Source organism: Emys orbicularis, chromosome 3, assembly GCF_028017835.1.
Source record: "Emys orbicularis isolate rEmyOrb1 chromosome 3, rEmyOrb1.hap1, whole genome shotgun sequence".
Taxonomy (NCBI): Eukaryota; Metazoa; Chordata; order Testudines; family Emydidae; genus Emys; species Emys orbicularis.
Genome location: NC_088685.1, coordinates 186712011 through 186727803, shown reverse-complemented (window position 1 = coordinate 186727803; position 15793 = coordinate 186712011). Strand labels below are relative to the sequence as shown.

General features: G+C 43.3%; 1 protein-coding gene across 25 annotated transcripts in view; it reads right to left on the bottom strand.

Annotated features, from left to right (window-relative positions):
- NRXN1 (neurexin 1) overlaps window positions 1-15793 on the bottom strand; it is a 1214702-nt gene that overhangs the window by 526494 nt on the left and 672415 nt on the right. The gene's annotated exons all lie outside the window — the stretch shown is intronic.

Genomic DNA, 15793 nt, shown 5'->3' with positions numbered 1-15793 from the left:
GCTTAAGATTTTTACTTCATTTGAATCTACACTTTCTTTAACATATAGTGCCACTCCTCCCCCTGCACAGCCTGTTCTGTCCTTCCGATATATTTTGTACCCCGGAATGATTGTGTCCCATTGATTGCTCTCAGTCCACCAGGTTTCTGTGATGCCTATTATATCTATATCCTCCTTTATCACAAGGCACTCTAGTTCACCCATCTTATTATTTAGACTTCTGGCATTTGTGTACAAGCACTTTAAAAACTTGTCCCTGTTTATTAGCCTGCCTTTTTCTGATGTGCCAGATTCTTTTTTATGTGGCTGTTTATCATCTGATCCGGCCCTTACATTATACTTTTCAGTCCTCTGCTCCTGACTATAACCTGGAGATTCTCTATCATCAGACTCTCCCCTAAGAGAAGTCTGTGTCCGATCCACACGCTCCTCTGCAGCAGTCGGCTTTCCCCCATCTCCTAGTTTAAAAACTGCTCTACAACCTTTTTAATGTTTAGTGCCAGCAGTCTGGTTCCACTTTGGTTTAGGTGGAGCCCATCTCTCCTGTATAGACTCCTCCCATCCCAGAAGTTTCCCCAGTTCCTAATGAACGTGAACTCCTCCTCTCTACACCATCGTCTCATCCACGCATTGAGACTCTGAAGCTCTGCCTGCCTACCTGGCCCTGCGCGTGGAACTGGGAGCATTTCTGAAAATGCCACCATAGAGGTCCTGGATTTCAGTCTCTTCCCTAGCAGCCTAAATTTGGCTTCCAGGACATCTCTCCTACCCTTCCCTATGTCATTGGTACCTACATGTACCACGACCACCGGCTCCTCCCCAGCACTACACATAAGTCTATCTAGATGCCTCGAGAGATCCGCAACCTTTGCACCAGGCAGGCAAGTCACCATACGGTTCTCCCGGTCATCACAGACCCAGCTATCTACATTTCTAATAATCGAATCTCCCATTACTAACACCTGCCTTTTCCTAGAAACTGGAGTTCCCTCCCCCGGAGAGGCAACCTCAGTGCGAGAGGCAACCCCAGAACCATCTGGAAGGAGGGTCCCAACTACGGGAAAGTTTCCCTCTGCTCCCATTGACTGCTCTACTTCCCTGGGCCCTTCTTCCTCCTTAACAGCACAGGTGCTGTCTAAGCGGAGGTGGGACAATTCTACAGTGTCCCGGAAAGCCTCATCAACATACCTCTCTGCCTCTCTCAGCTCCTCCAGTTCCGCCACCCTGGCCTCCAAAGTCCGTACATGGTCTCTGAGGGCCAGGAGCTCCTTGCACCGACTGCACACATACGCCACCCGCCCACAGGGCAGGTAATCATACATGCAACAGTCGGTGCAATAAACTGGATAGCCCCCACTCTGCTGCTGGGCTTCTGCCTGCATTGTATCCTAGTTAGTGAAAGGGTGGTTTACAGAAGGGAGTTTTGGAATGTGGTTTGGTTTATAGGTTTTAGGGGGGGGCCACGGGGATGGGGTTACGGCTGGCGAGGGACTCCCACTCCCTTCCCACTCCCCGTCTAAACTCCCTTGCGAAACTCCCTGTTAGCAACCCCTGTTCGCAAAGCTCCCTGGTCGCTTGTGCGCGGCTTTATAAAGCATTCTTTGGGCTATGACACAATTTGGGAAAAACCAACAGCAACTGCTGCTATCATGACCCATAGAGGAGAGTGGGGATATCAGGAGATATAAAAGATATGAGGACCATCTCTTGAAACCACAAGATGTTATACACACAGGACATTTCAGCTACCCAAATATCAGTTGGGTTACACATTCTCTGTAAACTAGAGTTCAGGCCAGTCTGCAAACTCTGGAGGTCCAATTTTACTCACACTGGTATAAATTGAGGCAGCTCCCTTGCATTTACACCAGCCTAGGACCCTGCTGAAAATATCCATTGATTTCAGCTGGATCAGGATCAGCCATTGCATTAGAAACTTTAGAATTGCAACTGAGAGAAAGGAATGTGTCTGAACTCTAAAAGGAATCTAAAAGATAAAGATTCCATAAATAAAAATTCCATTTTAAAATATGCATATAGCAGAAAACATTAATTCAAGCAAAAGAGAATATAAACCACCTTTTTAAATAAAAAGTTAAATGTCTTATCACATTTTCACAGTTATTTATATCTGCCAATTTACGGGGGTTATTCAAGAGCCAAGTAATTTGGCATTCAAGTAGAAAAGCTCAAGGAAAATAATGAGCGAACAGAAAGATGCAAACATCCTTAAGATACAGGTCACCAGGATCTCTTTGCAATGATTGTCTATTTAATAAACAAACAACTTGCTGAAGAGCAAATAATAATGGGCAACTCCACCAAGAAGCATCCCTAATTTGATGGATGACTATTACGTACAGACCAATTAAGAATAGTTGAATACTAACTGCCCAAGAGGAAGCATTCAATCACTGAGATCAGGACCTGCACATTTCCAGTGTAGCTACAGCCGTAAGCACATTGGAATAAGTCAGGTGGGACCAGGTCAAGTGTAGGTCAAGAGAATTAAAAGTTCATTGGGACACCTGCTCATCAAGCTTTCAAAAGCCACCATTTAAGTGCTTAATTTACAGTCATATTATCCAGAAGTTGGTTGATGTAAATATTAATATTCTATGTCTCTTCCAGTTTCCACGTGCAGTAGCATAAATCAAACACATTAAATAAATAAAAATCCACTTGGCCAACCTACCCAGCAGATGCTTCAAAAAAGTAAGAAAAAGGAAGCACAGTGTGTTACTTATATTATTTATTCTGCATAAGAACAAGGGGTAAATTTTTCCCCTTCCTCCCTAGATGTGGAGGTCCACCTGGTGGCATAATTGGTGCAATTCTCCGCTGCAAGTGGGGAAGGATTTGGGGAGGTATGTAGGGATGCATCACCCATGCACAGCATGGACGTTAGCTCCATAGAAGCTTTCTGCATGCCAGCATGGAGGGGGAAGGTTCGGGCACAACAAGGACAGGCTGAGTTCAGATAATCCTATAGCTATGTGGAACCAGGAGCATGTGCAAGGGGGGGAAAGCTTGGGTATGGCCCCCCAATAACCAGCAGGGGCACAGAGCTCCTCTCATCCCGGGACATTCACAGAGCTCCTCTGGTCACAGAGCTCCTCCGGCTCTGGGGCTGCGGCAGGTCACAGAGCTCCTCTGGCCCCAGGGCTGCAGAGGGGGCACAGAACATGCCCCTCCAAAAGTCCCTGTGCATGCCCCTGAGTGGAACCTCTTTCACTGAGGAGAGGCACCACAGAGTTGTGATCATTCTGCTGATCTTGCCTAGTGGCCTTCAGGTGAATCCCCAGGAAGACCAAACAACATTAATCCAATCTGGAGCTGCCAAAGGCAGAGGAGTCCTCACCTGGAAGAAAAGGCCAAGCAACTACTGAAAAAAAAATCACATTTGGCCATTGCTGCTATGAGAACATCTACAAGCAGCCAAAGGCCCACCCAGAACCCTGGAGTAGTGAAGCTGAATAAATTTCACTCCACAGGGCAAGTAATACCTATTTCATGTTCTATTAATAAATGACATAAAACAATAACTATACAGCCACCATATTTACTGAAATTCTATTGTCTAAACTGAATGAAAATCATTTGCAAGTTGAACGTTACAGATTGTGCCACAGTTTACAAACACAAACTATGTACAATAATAATTACTTCCAGTAAGTAATGCTGCATTAAAAAAAAAAAAGATGACAAATTCCAAATACCAGTTGTTTAAAAAAATACCTCTCCCAGGTCTGCATGATGTGTTAGCCACGATTGCCTATTCCGCCCTCCCCCCCAAATTACAGTCTGTTTTTGACTTTTGCAATAATGGCATTTTCACGCTTAAACGCATGTTCCCATGTGATAATGAGATTTGGGCAAAAGTAGGGTCTTCCCGGTTCCATTAAATTGGGATCTTCATTTTGGGTGCTTTTGCACCTTTGAAACTTTTTGTGAAGCTTGGACTTTTAAATGGAACAGAGATATAGTGGCCATTTAAATTCTTCTTTGGAGATGTGAGGTAGCAAAGGTCTGTACCACAGTGCCACAGCTTCTGGGTTCAAACTCTGTTGCTGAGAGCTGTGCAGAGGAGTTGTTACATGATGTGCTTTTTTGTGTCTGTCCATATTTGAAAATCTGTCTTTGTGCAAAGCTAGTTGATATTCTTACTGAATGGGGGGGAAATTCTGTGTGGAGATGGATATTTAATTCCAAGGGTCAAATATGGATTCAGCTCTGAATTTTCTCCAAGTTTGTTGGATCTGGATGGTTTGGTTCAGCCCCTTTTCTGATTTGGAGTTCTGGATAAGAATCCCAAATGATGATCTCTTCCCATGTCAGCCCCCCACCTGCTAATTAACACCCACTGCCATGAATGTGGAAAATTTTACTGGAAAGCAAAATAGATTCAGAATGCCCCCAAGATCTTCTGAATAATATTACAAAAAGGATTATATTAAAAAAAAAAAAAAAGCTGTGTTGGAGCAAACTTCATTGTTCGGACATTGAAAAATACCATGTGACTGTATTATTTACCTTCAATTATACTAATTCCTTACTGAGATTCAGACAGTCCCTAGATAGCAAGTCCTTTTTTTTTGAATAATTATTAGCAGCAATCTTCTCACATTCTTTACACAGAGTTGTTTTCCCATTTGTCTAATCTCCCATTCCCCCCAAAAAGAAAATAGTTGATTAAGAATTTTTCTGTGCTTCCTTTTGATTTCCATCATGCAATTCTTTAATAATGCTACATAATTCAGTAATTATACCTTGCATCTTTTTCAAAAAGCTTATGGCATGACCAAAAAATAAAGCAGAGGCAAAACTCATTTGTTCATGTTGATCTTAGCATATGAACTTTAAAGGCTTTATGTCATATAAGATACCTCTACTCTCAAAATAATGCTGGTAATGTCATTTCATCCATAGACTTTTCTATTTATTCTCTGTCTTGTTTATTAGACTTCAAGTTATTAACAGGTAACTTTCTGGTATTTTCACCACTAGAAATGAGGCCACAGGCATTTCTCATATTTATATCTGCTGCTTCTGTCTTATTAACTCTTCTGTGAAATTCACATTCTCCAATTTTCCCAATGCCTTTTCCTTTATATCACTTTTCTAAAAGTACTTTTCTGTGGAGTAAACTTTAGAACTTTCCTTCGAAGAAGCCGGTGCTGTCCACTGTCCGAGACAGGATACTGGACACATGTCTGATCCAGTGTGAAAACGTCTATCTTCCTAATTACTGTGCTCTGGCCAAAACATGAAAAAAAAGCACAACATACAATATATCCTGATAAATTGTCTGAAACTGTTTAACTGAAGTCAATTTCAGGAGTTAAAATATTCCTGACTTTAGGAATAACATAACTTACTTTTAGCATCTTCCAAAGATGTAAAGTCAGTAAAGAGATAGGTAGGTACCAATTATAAATTTAAACACATCTATTAATGTTAACTAGAACCCATAAAGCAGATTTTTGCAATTAAAAATACTGGACCAAATTCCAGCCTTATACATGAATTTAGCTCTTCAATCACTAGAAGATTTTTGGCTCTATAAACAAACTTTGCAGCTTGTGATATCAAATATTACCTCTCCACAAATCAGACTAACCACTGGTGGAATTCTACCCATTTTCACCAAATTAGAACTAATATATCAAAAGAGAAGGTACCACCTCTCAAAATAGCTAATTCAGAAATAAAGATTAAAATAATTTTACATTAACTTTGGAATGTCAGGCTCTTTAGATGAGCAAAATGGCTACAGCTTTCAGTTAACATCAACATGACGGAACACAATGGAGTGGAAATTGCTTATCCAAAATGTGCGGGAGGCTGCAGCATTTTGTGATAGTTGGTAATATTTATATAGGGTGTAACGTCATGGTTTTTGATGGCACTGCCCCAGGAATGAATGTGACCTGAGTTCTCTATGTGTTTGAACTATTCTTTTTCCAAGTTAGATTTCCGGTGCTCGTGAAACCCCTTGTATCAGATATATTTCTCCTGCCCACTCCTTATTCATGTCTGATACTATCCCCACAAAGTGTTACCTACTTTTTCCTCCTCTTCTTTTTTTCTTTTAATTTATCCATTTACCAAACTACCAGCCAATGGCAACATTATGAAAGATAAGCGACTAATGATCAATTTTTAAAAGATTACTGGTCTTAAATCCTTGAGACAGGACACAGTGGTGTGCAAAGCATGTAATTTTATCCATGGGACATCCATTTTCTATCATTAAAGTACACTATATAAATGTAAGAAGTATACTGTTAAAAGCAGTTATTTTGTCAAGCACAATTCTCAAGGAATTTTAAAAAGAGTACAAAGTACAAATCACATGCCATAAATCTATGTAGTTACTTCCCCCTCCCCCCAAAAAACCCCCTTTACTATAGTGGTTAAAGAGTTTTGTACATAGGATGTCTGAATGCATGCAAGCACTAACATCCCAATGATTAGCAAACTTCATTGATAGGACTGGCTGCAAAATTGTAGAACAAACAAGAGCTGCAGCAAATTAGCTGAGGACTTAAAAATAGGCTAATTGTATATTGTGCCTGGGGAGTCCACAGAATGGCTTCTTGGTGGAAAAGAGGGCAATGTCGTAAATATAATAATGGCCCCATGCCATGCTACAGTTTACAAATCATGCAGTAGTCTACTATTTAGGCCAGGGGAGGGCAAACTATGGCCCACATGCCAGATGTAGCCCTCCAGCCATTTAAATCCTGCCCTAGAGCTCCCAAGGTCTGGGGCTTGCCTCGCTCCAGTACTCTAGCCAGGGAGCAGGATTGGGGCCCACTCCACATGGCTCCTAGAAGCAGCGGCATGGCCCCACTCCAGTGCTCCAGCCAGGGAGCAGGGTCGGGGGCCGCTCCAGGCAGCTCCCAGAAGCAGCGGCATGTCCCCCCTCCGGTTCCTATGCGTAGGAGCAGCCAGGGGCTTCACTCTGCATGCTGCCCCCACCCCAAGCACTGCCCCCGCAGCTCCCATTGGCCAAGAACCACAGTCAATGGGAGTTGCAGGGGTGGCACTTGCGGATGGGGCAGCATGCAGCAGAGCTGGCTGGCCGTGCCTCCACGTAGGAGCCGGAGAGGCGACATGCCGCTGCTTTCGGGAGTCGCTTGAGGTAAGCGCTGCCTGTAGCCTGCACCCCTGAGTGTCCTCTCGTGCCCCAACCCCCGCCCCAGCCCTGATCCCCTTCCCACCCTCTGAACCCCTCTGTCCCAGCCCTGAGCACCTTCCTACACCCCAAACTTCTCATCCTCAGACCCACCCCAGCACCCTCACCCCCCCTCGCACCCTACTCCCCTGCCCAGAGCTCCCTCCCACATCACAACCCCAATTTTGTGAGAATTCATGGCCCGCCATACAATTTCTATTCCGAGATGTGGCCCTCGGCCCAAAAAGTTTGCCCATCCTTGATTTAGGCACAGGCTCAGATCTCTCACCACCAACACACTGGAAACTAGGTGTGTTAGAATATGGTGATTTTCGTCTCCTTGGGTAGAGTGCAGACTGTAAGTATATGGTGTACCTATGATCATATATAAACATGGCTACTTTTCTAGAGTCCCTATTTACTCCCATTGAAGTTAGGGAGTTTTGGGACTGATTTCAATGAGAGCAGAATTTGGCCAATAAAGAAAAAGACAAAGTTTCAGAAAGTGAAGAGGGGCTTAGGAAATATATTTTAAAAAGTTTAAAATGGACATCCCTGAAGGAAGAAACTAAGGAAATACAGTAGAACCTCAGAGTTGTGAACACCAGAGTTACAAACTGACCAGTCAACCACACACCTCATTTGCAATCAGGTAACAGCTGAGACAAAAAAAAAAAAAAAAAAAAAAAAAAGCAAACACAGTACCGTCCTGTATGAAATGTAAACTACTAAAAAATAAAGGGAAAACAGCATTTTTCTTCAGCATAGTAAAGTTTCAAAGTTGCTTTCAGTCAATGTTCAGTTGTAAACTTTTAAAAGAACAACCATAATGTTTTGTTCTGCATTACGAACATTTCAGAGTTACAAACAACCTCCATTCCAGAGGTGTTCGTAACTCTGAGGTTCTATTGTATAATACCACTGGGATCTGAGCCACTGGCCACTATCTTTGAAAATTCGTGACTATTGGGGGAGGTCCCAGACGATTGGAAAAAGGCAAATATAGTGTCCATATTTTAAAAAGGGAAGAAAGAGAACCCGGGGAACTACGGACTAGTCAGCCACACTTCAGTCCCCAGCAAAATCATGGAGCAGGTCCTCAAGGAATGTATTTTGAAGCACTTGGAGGAGAGGAAGGTGATCAGCAACAGTCAACATGGATTCACCAAGGGCAAGTCATTCCTGACCAACCTGATTGCCTTCTATGATGAGATAACTGGCTCTGTGGATATGGGGAAAGCGGTGGATGTGATATATCTTGACTTTAGCGAAACTTTTGATACGGTCTCCCACAGTATTCTTGCCAGCAAGTTAAAGAAGTATGGATTGGATGAATGGACTATAAGGTGGATAGAAAGCTGGCTAGATTGTTGGGCTCAACGGGTAGTGATGTCTAGTTGGCAGCCGGTATCAAGTGGAGTGCCCCAGGGTCCTGGGGCCGGTTTTGTTCAATATCTTTATTAATGATCTGGATGATGGGATGAATTGCACCCTCAGCAAGTTCGCAGATGACACTAAGCTGGTGGGAGAGATAGATACACTGGAGGGTAGGGATAGGGTCCAGAGTGACCTAAAGAAATTGGAGGATTGGGCCAAAAGAAATCTGATGAGGTTCAACAGGGACAAGTGCAGAGTCCTGCACTTAGGAAGGAAGAATCCCATGCACTGCTACAGGCTGGGGACCGACCGGCTAAGCGGCAGTTCTGCAGAAAAGGACCTAGGGATTACAGTGGATGAGAAGCTGGATATGAGTCAGCAGTGTGCCCTTGTTGCCAAGAAGGCCAACGGCATATTGGACTGTATTAGTAGGAGCATTGACAGCAGATTGAGGGAAGTGATTATTTCCCTCTATTTGGCACTGGTGAAGCCACACCTGGAGTATTGTGTCCAGTTTTGGGCCCCCCACTATAGAAAGGATGTGGACAAATTGGAGAGATACCAGCAGAGGGCAACAAAATGATTAGGGGGATGGGACACATGACTTATGAGGAGAGGCTGAGGGAACTGGGGTTATTTAGTCTGCAGAATAGAAGAGTGAGGGGGGAATTGATAGCAGCCTTCAACTACCTGAAGGGGTGTTCCAAAGAGGATGTACATAAGAACATAAGAACGGCCATACTGGCTCAGAACAAAGGTCCATCTAGCCCAGTATCCTGTCTTGGAGTCATCGTGGATAGTTTTCTGAAGACGTCCACGCAGTGTGCAGAGGCGGTCAAAAAAGCAAGCAGGATGTTAGGAATCATTAAAAAGGGGATAGAGAATAAGAAGGAGAATATATTATTGCCCTTATATAAATTGATGATATGCCCACATCTTGAATATTGCGTACAGATGTGGTCTCCTCATCTCAAAAAAGATATACTGGCACTAGAAAAGGTACAGAGAAGGACAACTAAAATGATTAGGGGTTTGGAAGAGGTCCCATATGAGGAGAGATTAAAGAGGCTAGGACTTTTCAGCTTGGAAAAGAGGAGACTAAGGGGGGATAGGATAGAGGTATATAAAATCATGAGTGATGTGGAGAAAGTAAATAAGAAAAAGTTATTTACTTATTCCCATAATACAAGAACTAGGGGTCACCAAATGAAATTAATAGGCAGCAGGTTTAAAACAAATAAAAGGAAGTTCTTCTTCACACAGCACACAGTCAACTTGTGGAACTCCTTACCTGAGGAGGTTGTGAAGGCTAGGACTATAAAAGCGTTTAAAAGAGAACTGGATAAATTCATGGAGGTTAAGTCCATTAATGGCTATTAGCCAGGATGGGTAAGGAATGGTGTCCCTAGACTCTGATTGTCAGAGGGTGGAGATGGATGGCAGGAGAGAGATCACTTCATCATTACCTGTTAGGTTCACTCCCTCTGGGGCACCTGGCATTGGCCACTGTCGGTAGACAGGATATTGGGCTAGATGGACCTTTGGTCTGACCCAGTACGGCCATTCTTATGTTCTTATGATGGGAAGTTAGATTTAAATCTCTGGAATTAAATTCAGCTCTCTGGTGTTTGTTCTTAGTCATCTCAGAATTTGGAAAGAAGCTATTTTGGGACATTTACTGTGATCTCGAGTAGGCTGAAATCTCACACACAAAAAATTCTTTCAGGATTAGAGACTAAAATGGTGGAAATATCATAGCAGCAGCAGGAGCTAATCTCGTGAAATTTCTACTTTTCAAGATGTCAGTAATCTCACAAGCTCAGATGGGTTTTGCAAGAATTCTAGCATTTGGAGTCAAAATCTCACAAGACTTTAGTGCCATCAAATCCTATCCTGAATCCTATCCCAGATCTGGCCTTAGATCTGAATCCCAAACTTTAAAGTAAATTAAATCTGGTTCTAAATGCTATTTTTTCCAAGTTCTTCATGTTTGATCTGATATCAGATTTTAGTAACATTAATAACAACAGATTTTAGTAACATTAGAAGACATTTATAGTGAAATCTTGTTGTCAGGATGGATTTAGCAAGCTTCCATTTTGATCACATGTGATTGATCACTGTACTCAGATTTCCCAACTCAGACATATATAATCTAAACAAGCTCTACATATTGCAAGAACAGAAAAAAGTCCTGCTAGGAATTTTAATGCAAAGGCATGTCTTTCAGGTTACAATTGGCTATAATTGGCATTCCCACAGCTGTAACATTCTAATTTACCTGCAGCAGAGCTGCATTCAGAAAGGTAAGAAATTATTTTCTACCTTTAAAAACTTCAAAGAAATTGCTTCCAGTCTGATCCTTACAACTCAGTATCCACAGTGTAAGCATGGGGCAAACATCAGCGCCAAAAAGGAAATGGCTTTCAGAAAGTGATTTTTAATCCACTTAGCCAAAACATTAAATTCAAATTTCACTGCATACAGAGTTGATACATGTTTATATGATTAAATCCTTTATAACTGGATGCAAGCAAATATTCATATTAATGGACAGCATTCATCTCTCACCATAGAAACAGGTTCTGTTGGGGCTCCCACAATATTTCTGAGAAAGCATGTGTAAAAAGGGACACCCAGGGTGAATTTCTAATTTGTCTCCAGTCAATATTTCTAATGCATCCATAATCTGAGTACTTCCATTCCATGTTGCAATAGTTCAGAAAAAGAGGTGTGAAATAGATTGCGTTTATGATATGTGCTAATAGTTTGGAGTAGACACAGTTGTTTGGAAAGCTGCACCCTGTCAATTGCTGGCTAAAGTGTTGCTTTTAGACAGCACAAATCGCCTTTTGAATACAATATTGCAATACCTTAGATAAACACTATTGGTGTACCACATGCCATTGGTATTGGTGTACTACGTGCCACAGAATGGACTTCCACAGTGGCCCCGCATAGACCAGCATGAAAAGCTGCAGTGCTGAGTGGCCAGGGGAAAGACCATGGAATCTGCATTAATGTAGATCCAGGAGTTCCAACAATCTGTGCAATTTGCTGCAGCCACAGCAGGGAAAGGATTCTGTTCAGTCTTGCTCGCTCGCCCTGGGTTACCCGGGGTGAGGGAAGTTGGATTTCATAACCCAATCCCACCGTACTCTATCTACATAACCCAATTACTCTATACAGATGCTGTGGATTCCAATGTAAGGCCCTCTTATGCCACTCTGACAGCATAAACGGGTAATAAAGTGGGTGAAAACAGACAGCTGAGAATACTTCCTGTACGCAAGGCCTTCCCAAGACTGTGGGGTACTGGCTTAAATGCTCCATGTCAATCTTGCTACCATCCTCCAGAAGAAGCAGCATGTCAGGGCCCAGGGCCAGGGGCTTGTCTATAATGCACTTCACCATGACTAATCTCTGCTTTTTAGGACACACAGAGGGCCATGTAATTCAGAGACAGCTCTAAATTACACTTGCTATTGTTCCAAAATACAGGGAGCACAAAGGTAACTAGAAGCCACACTCCCCACCCCATTCCTACCCCAAGTCCAGGGGCAGAATAACTGAGAATTAGGGCTTAAGGCCCAGCTCCTCAAAAGTGGAAGATAGGAGCCTAAATACTTTTGAGGATGTGGACGTAATTGCTTGTCAAATTAAGGGAACCGATAAATCACTATTATTACCATTCAGTTTATATTTGAATGCAATTTGATAGCACAGATGGCTATGGAAACAAATTTCAATGGGTATGTTTTCTTTTTTAAAAGCTGGTGTAACACTGAACATGAAAATTGCCAGCATTTCATTTTAAGGTTAAGTGTAGGTTAAATGACTAAGATATTAATAGTTAAGACCAGGCAAATTAAAAGTAGCCTGGATAAGAATATGTGCTTTGCATGACTGGGTTTTTGATTGCTATTTATGGCCATGTTGTATGTGATTGTTAATTGAGTTTTTTGACACTCTCTGCAAAAAATAAAATGTATACCCCTATGAGTTTTATTAGTACAGCGAGATATATGTAGAATGTTATACAGAAAAGCATATGCAACAACTCTTGAAAAAGCACTGGAGTGGATTACCATGGTTTTTCCTTTGTGCATTGGCAGCATACAATCAAGGATTGCTGCCACCTGCCAACTCAATGAACTAAACCACGTGCTTCTATATAAAAATAAGGGATTCTAACATTAAAAAGAAAATGAGTGTTAAACCATAATGGCCTTTAGGGACAGTCTATTATAAGCCAAATGACTGACTTTCACCATTATCTCTTTTTACTGGCCCAGAAAGATGTAGGCTCTGCCAAAACCTTTTTCTAGTTAAACTAGCCCATCTAATGAAATGCCTGCCATCCACGTGACTCAGGAGACAGATGGTTGGAAATCAAGACTTCTAGTGTTTGCAGGTTCACATTAAATTCCAGTTTCAGGTTTACAGATTGTTCATTGTACAGAAGCAAAAAACTAGACAAAACTGGTTAGAGTCTTACAATGTATTAAAGACCAGAAACTCAACTTAGAGCATGGGCAGAGGGTATAAGAGGCCAGGGGAGGCTAAGCCTCCCGAAACAGGATATAGTACATCTCCCACCGGAGGCACACTGGCCTGCTGCCTTTGGAGTGCTGCCACCGAAAGGGCTTCCGGGCTGTAGCCCCACCTGCGCTCCGCACTGAGGCCCCACTCCCACTTGTCCTCTCCCTCTGTGGTCCCACCCATGCTGCTCCTCTTCCCACTCCCGCTCCGTTTCTTGCCCCCGAGGTTCTGCCCTCGCTCTGCCTCTTCCCCCGAATCCCCCACCCACTGCTTGTACCTCTCCGCTCTGCGCGCTGCCCCTGCCCCGAGCGCCGGCTCCACATTCCCATTGGCCAGGAACTGGGGGAGTGATGCATGCGGCTGAGAGCTGCATGCAGTGCCTCCTGCCCTGCTGCCAACTAGCGCCGGACCTGCTGGCACACGCAACGCAGTGTCAGGACAGGTAGGGACTAGCCAGCCTTAGCTCCACAGCACCACTGACTGGGAGCCACTGGAAGTAAGCCCGCACCCCAACCCTGAGCCCCAACCCCCTGCCCCAGCCCTGAGCCCCCCCCAAACCCAGAGCCCCCTCCTGTACCCCAAAACCCTCATTCCTGGCCCCAGCCCAGAGCCCTCACCCCCTCCACCCCTAAGCCCCACCCTACCGCAGTGAAAGTGAGTGAGGGTGGGAGAGAACGAGCCACCAAGGGAGAGGAAATGTAGTGAGCAGGGGGGCAGGGCCTTGGGGAAGGGGTGGGGCAGGGCCTCGGGGAAGGGGTGGGGCTAGGGTGTTCGGTTTTGTGCAATTAGAAAGTTGGCAACCCTACTTCGGGGAAGGGGGGTGGAGAGGCATCAATGGTGGGCTGGGGGGCCTTGAGGGAGGGGGTGGAGAGGTGTGGCCGGGGGCCATAGAGAGATGGGGTGGAGAGGGGCGGGCGGGGGGGACCTAAGGGGACGGGGGCAGAGAGGCACAGGTGGGGGCATTTCGGAGCAGGTGGCTGAGCAGGAACGGGGCCTGGGGCAGAGCGTGGGTGTGGCTTTGGGGGGGAGGAGCTTGGGCAGGCCTCGGGGTGGAGCTGGGAGTTGGGCCATAGTCCGGGTGCCAGAGGACCCTCCCCACTTCTAGGGAGCTTCCAGCGCTGACTCCTACCCTCCCCAAATTCAGGAGTCAAATGCTGCCCATGTCTTAGAGTATTAAAAGATAATGTGAAAAAAGGGTTATTGGAAAAGAATATGGCAAGGTAAAAAGCAATTTTCCATGCTAGCTATTATAGTTCATTATATAGTTTCCCTCCCCTGCCCCACACCCAGGATTTTCATTGTATTTTCACCAGTTAGAGAGATGGCAAAACACTTTATGTAGACTCACAAGATGATTAAGATACGAAAAAAATAAATTATCACTGCAAATGGCTCAAATCAATTGGGAAATATATATGCCCCTCAGAGGCTACAGTTATGGATAAATCTGTATCATATCCACATTATAATCAGTATCACCATGTATTTATGTAACTCCCTGTCAAACTATTTACACTGGGAAATGAGAACTTGCTGCTGTGAGGATGTCAGGTCTATTTTATTTTTATTTTTATTTTTTGAAAAGTCCCATAGGTGCTCATGGTGCTTTACAGACCATGTAAGGACCTTGCCCAGAAGATTTTACAGCCTAATGCTCTGATTCTGCAAACACTTATGCCTGTACTTATCTTTCCCTATTGTATTTCTCATCCTACTACTCCCCACCTGCTTTCTTTGTTATCCTTTGCTGGGTTAAAATGAACAAAGGCCCGATCCTGCAAACACTTAGACATGCATAACTTCACACGCATGAAGTCAATAAGATTATCTATTTTTAATGTGCCCCTCACCAAAGTAACTAAAGATCTATTTTTATCAAGATGAAGTAAGCATGCTGTTATTTATTATTAGTTTCCAATAGTGTCCAACATGTGCTAGGTGTAATACAAACAGAAAATGAAGGCATGGTACCAGTGGGGTTAAGGGTCTTAGGGCCTGATTTAGTAAGGCATTAAACTTGTGCCTGCGTTAAGCACATCAAGGCACTATGCCCATGCTTAAAATTAGGCCCATGTGTAAGTACCTTGCTGAACTGAGACCACAGACCTTCCACTTCTAGGTTCAAATCCATCCGGATTAGTAGTATCCAAAAGTTACTCACTGATATCTGTTTGGTCACCTATGTGAAATGAATTTTATAGTCTCAGTTCAGTTTCTAGCAGGCAGCTCTCACATTATACCTGATAGCTTGCTGGTAGTTTCAGGAAGAAGCCAGGAAGAGTGAAGAGGCATGAAGAGTGATCTATTTTCTACCATTCTAAAGAGGTACAAATACTGCCCCGTCAGTACAGAATTATATTGGCTTATATTATATAAGAGTGGTGTTGAGAATCTTGCATTGCCACTGTGTGTATTCTTCCTGTTCTACAGATATAGAAGATTTCAGTTTCCAAGACTTTCAAGCTTGAATACCTTTCAAAAGCACTAAATTAACAGGAAAATATATAAAAAAAAAACCAATGCATTATCTCTCTCTAATTATTATAGACTTCATTCGGAAATGCAGAGAGAATGCTATTGAAATCCATGATAGGTGAGTTTATCAGATGATTTAATCATCTCATGGTAATTTGGATTTACAAATCAAAAGTCGTAGGAATATACAGATTATGAGAAATACCTTTGTTGTTAGAT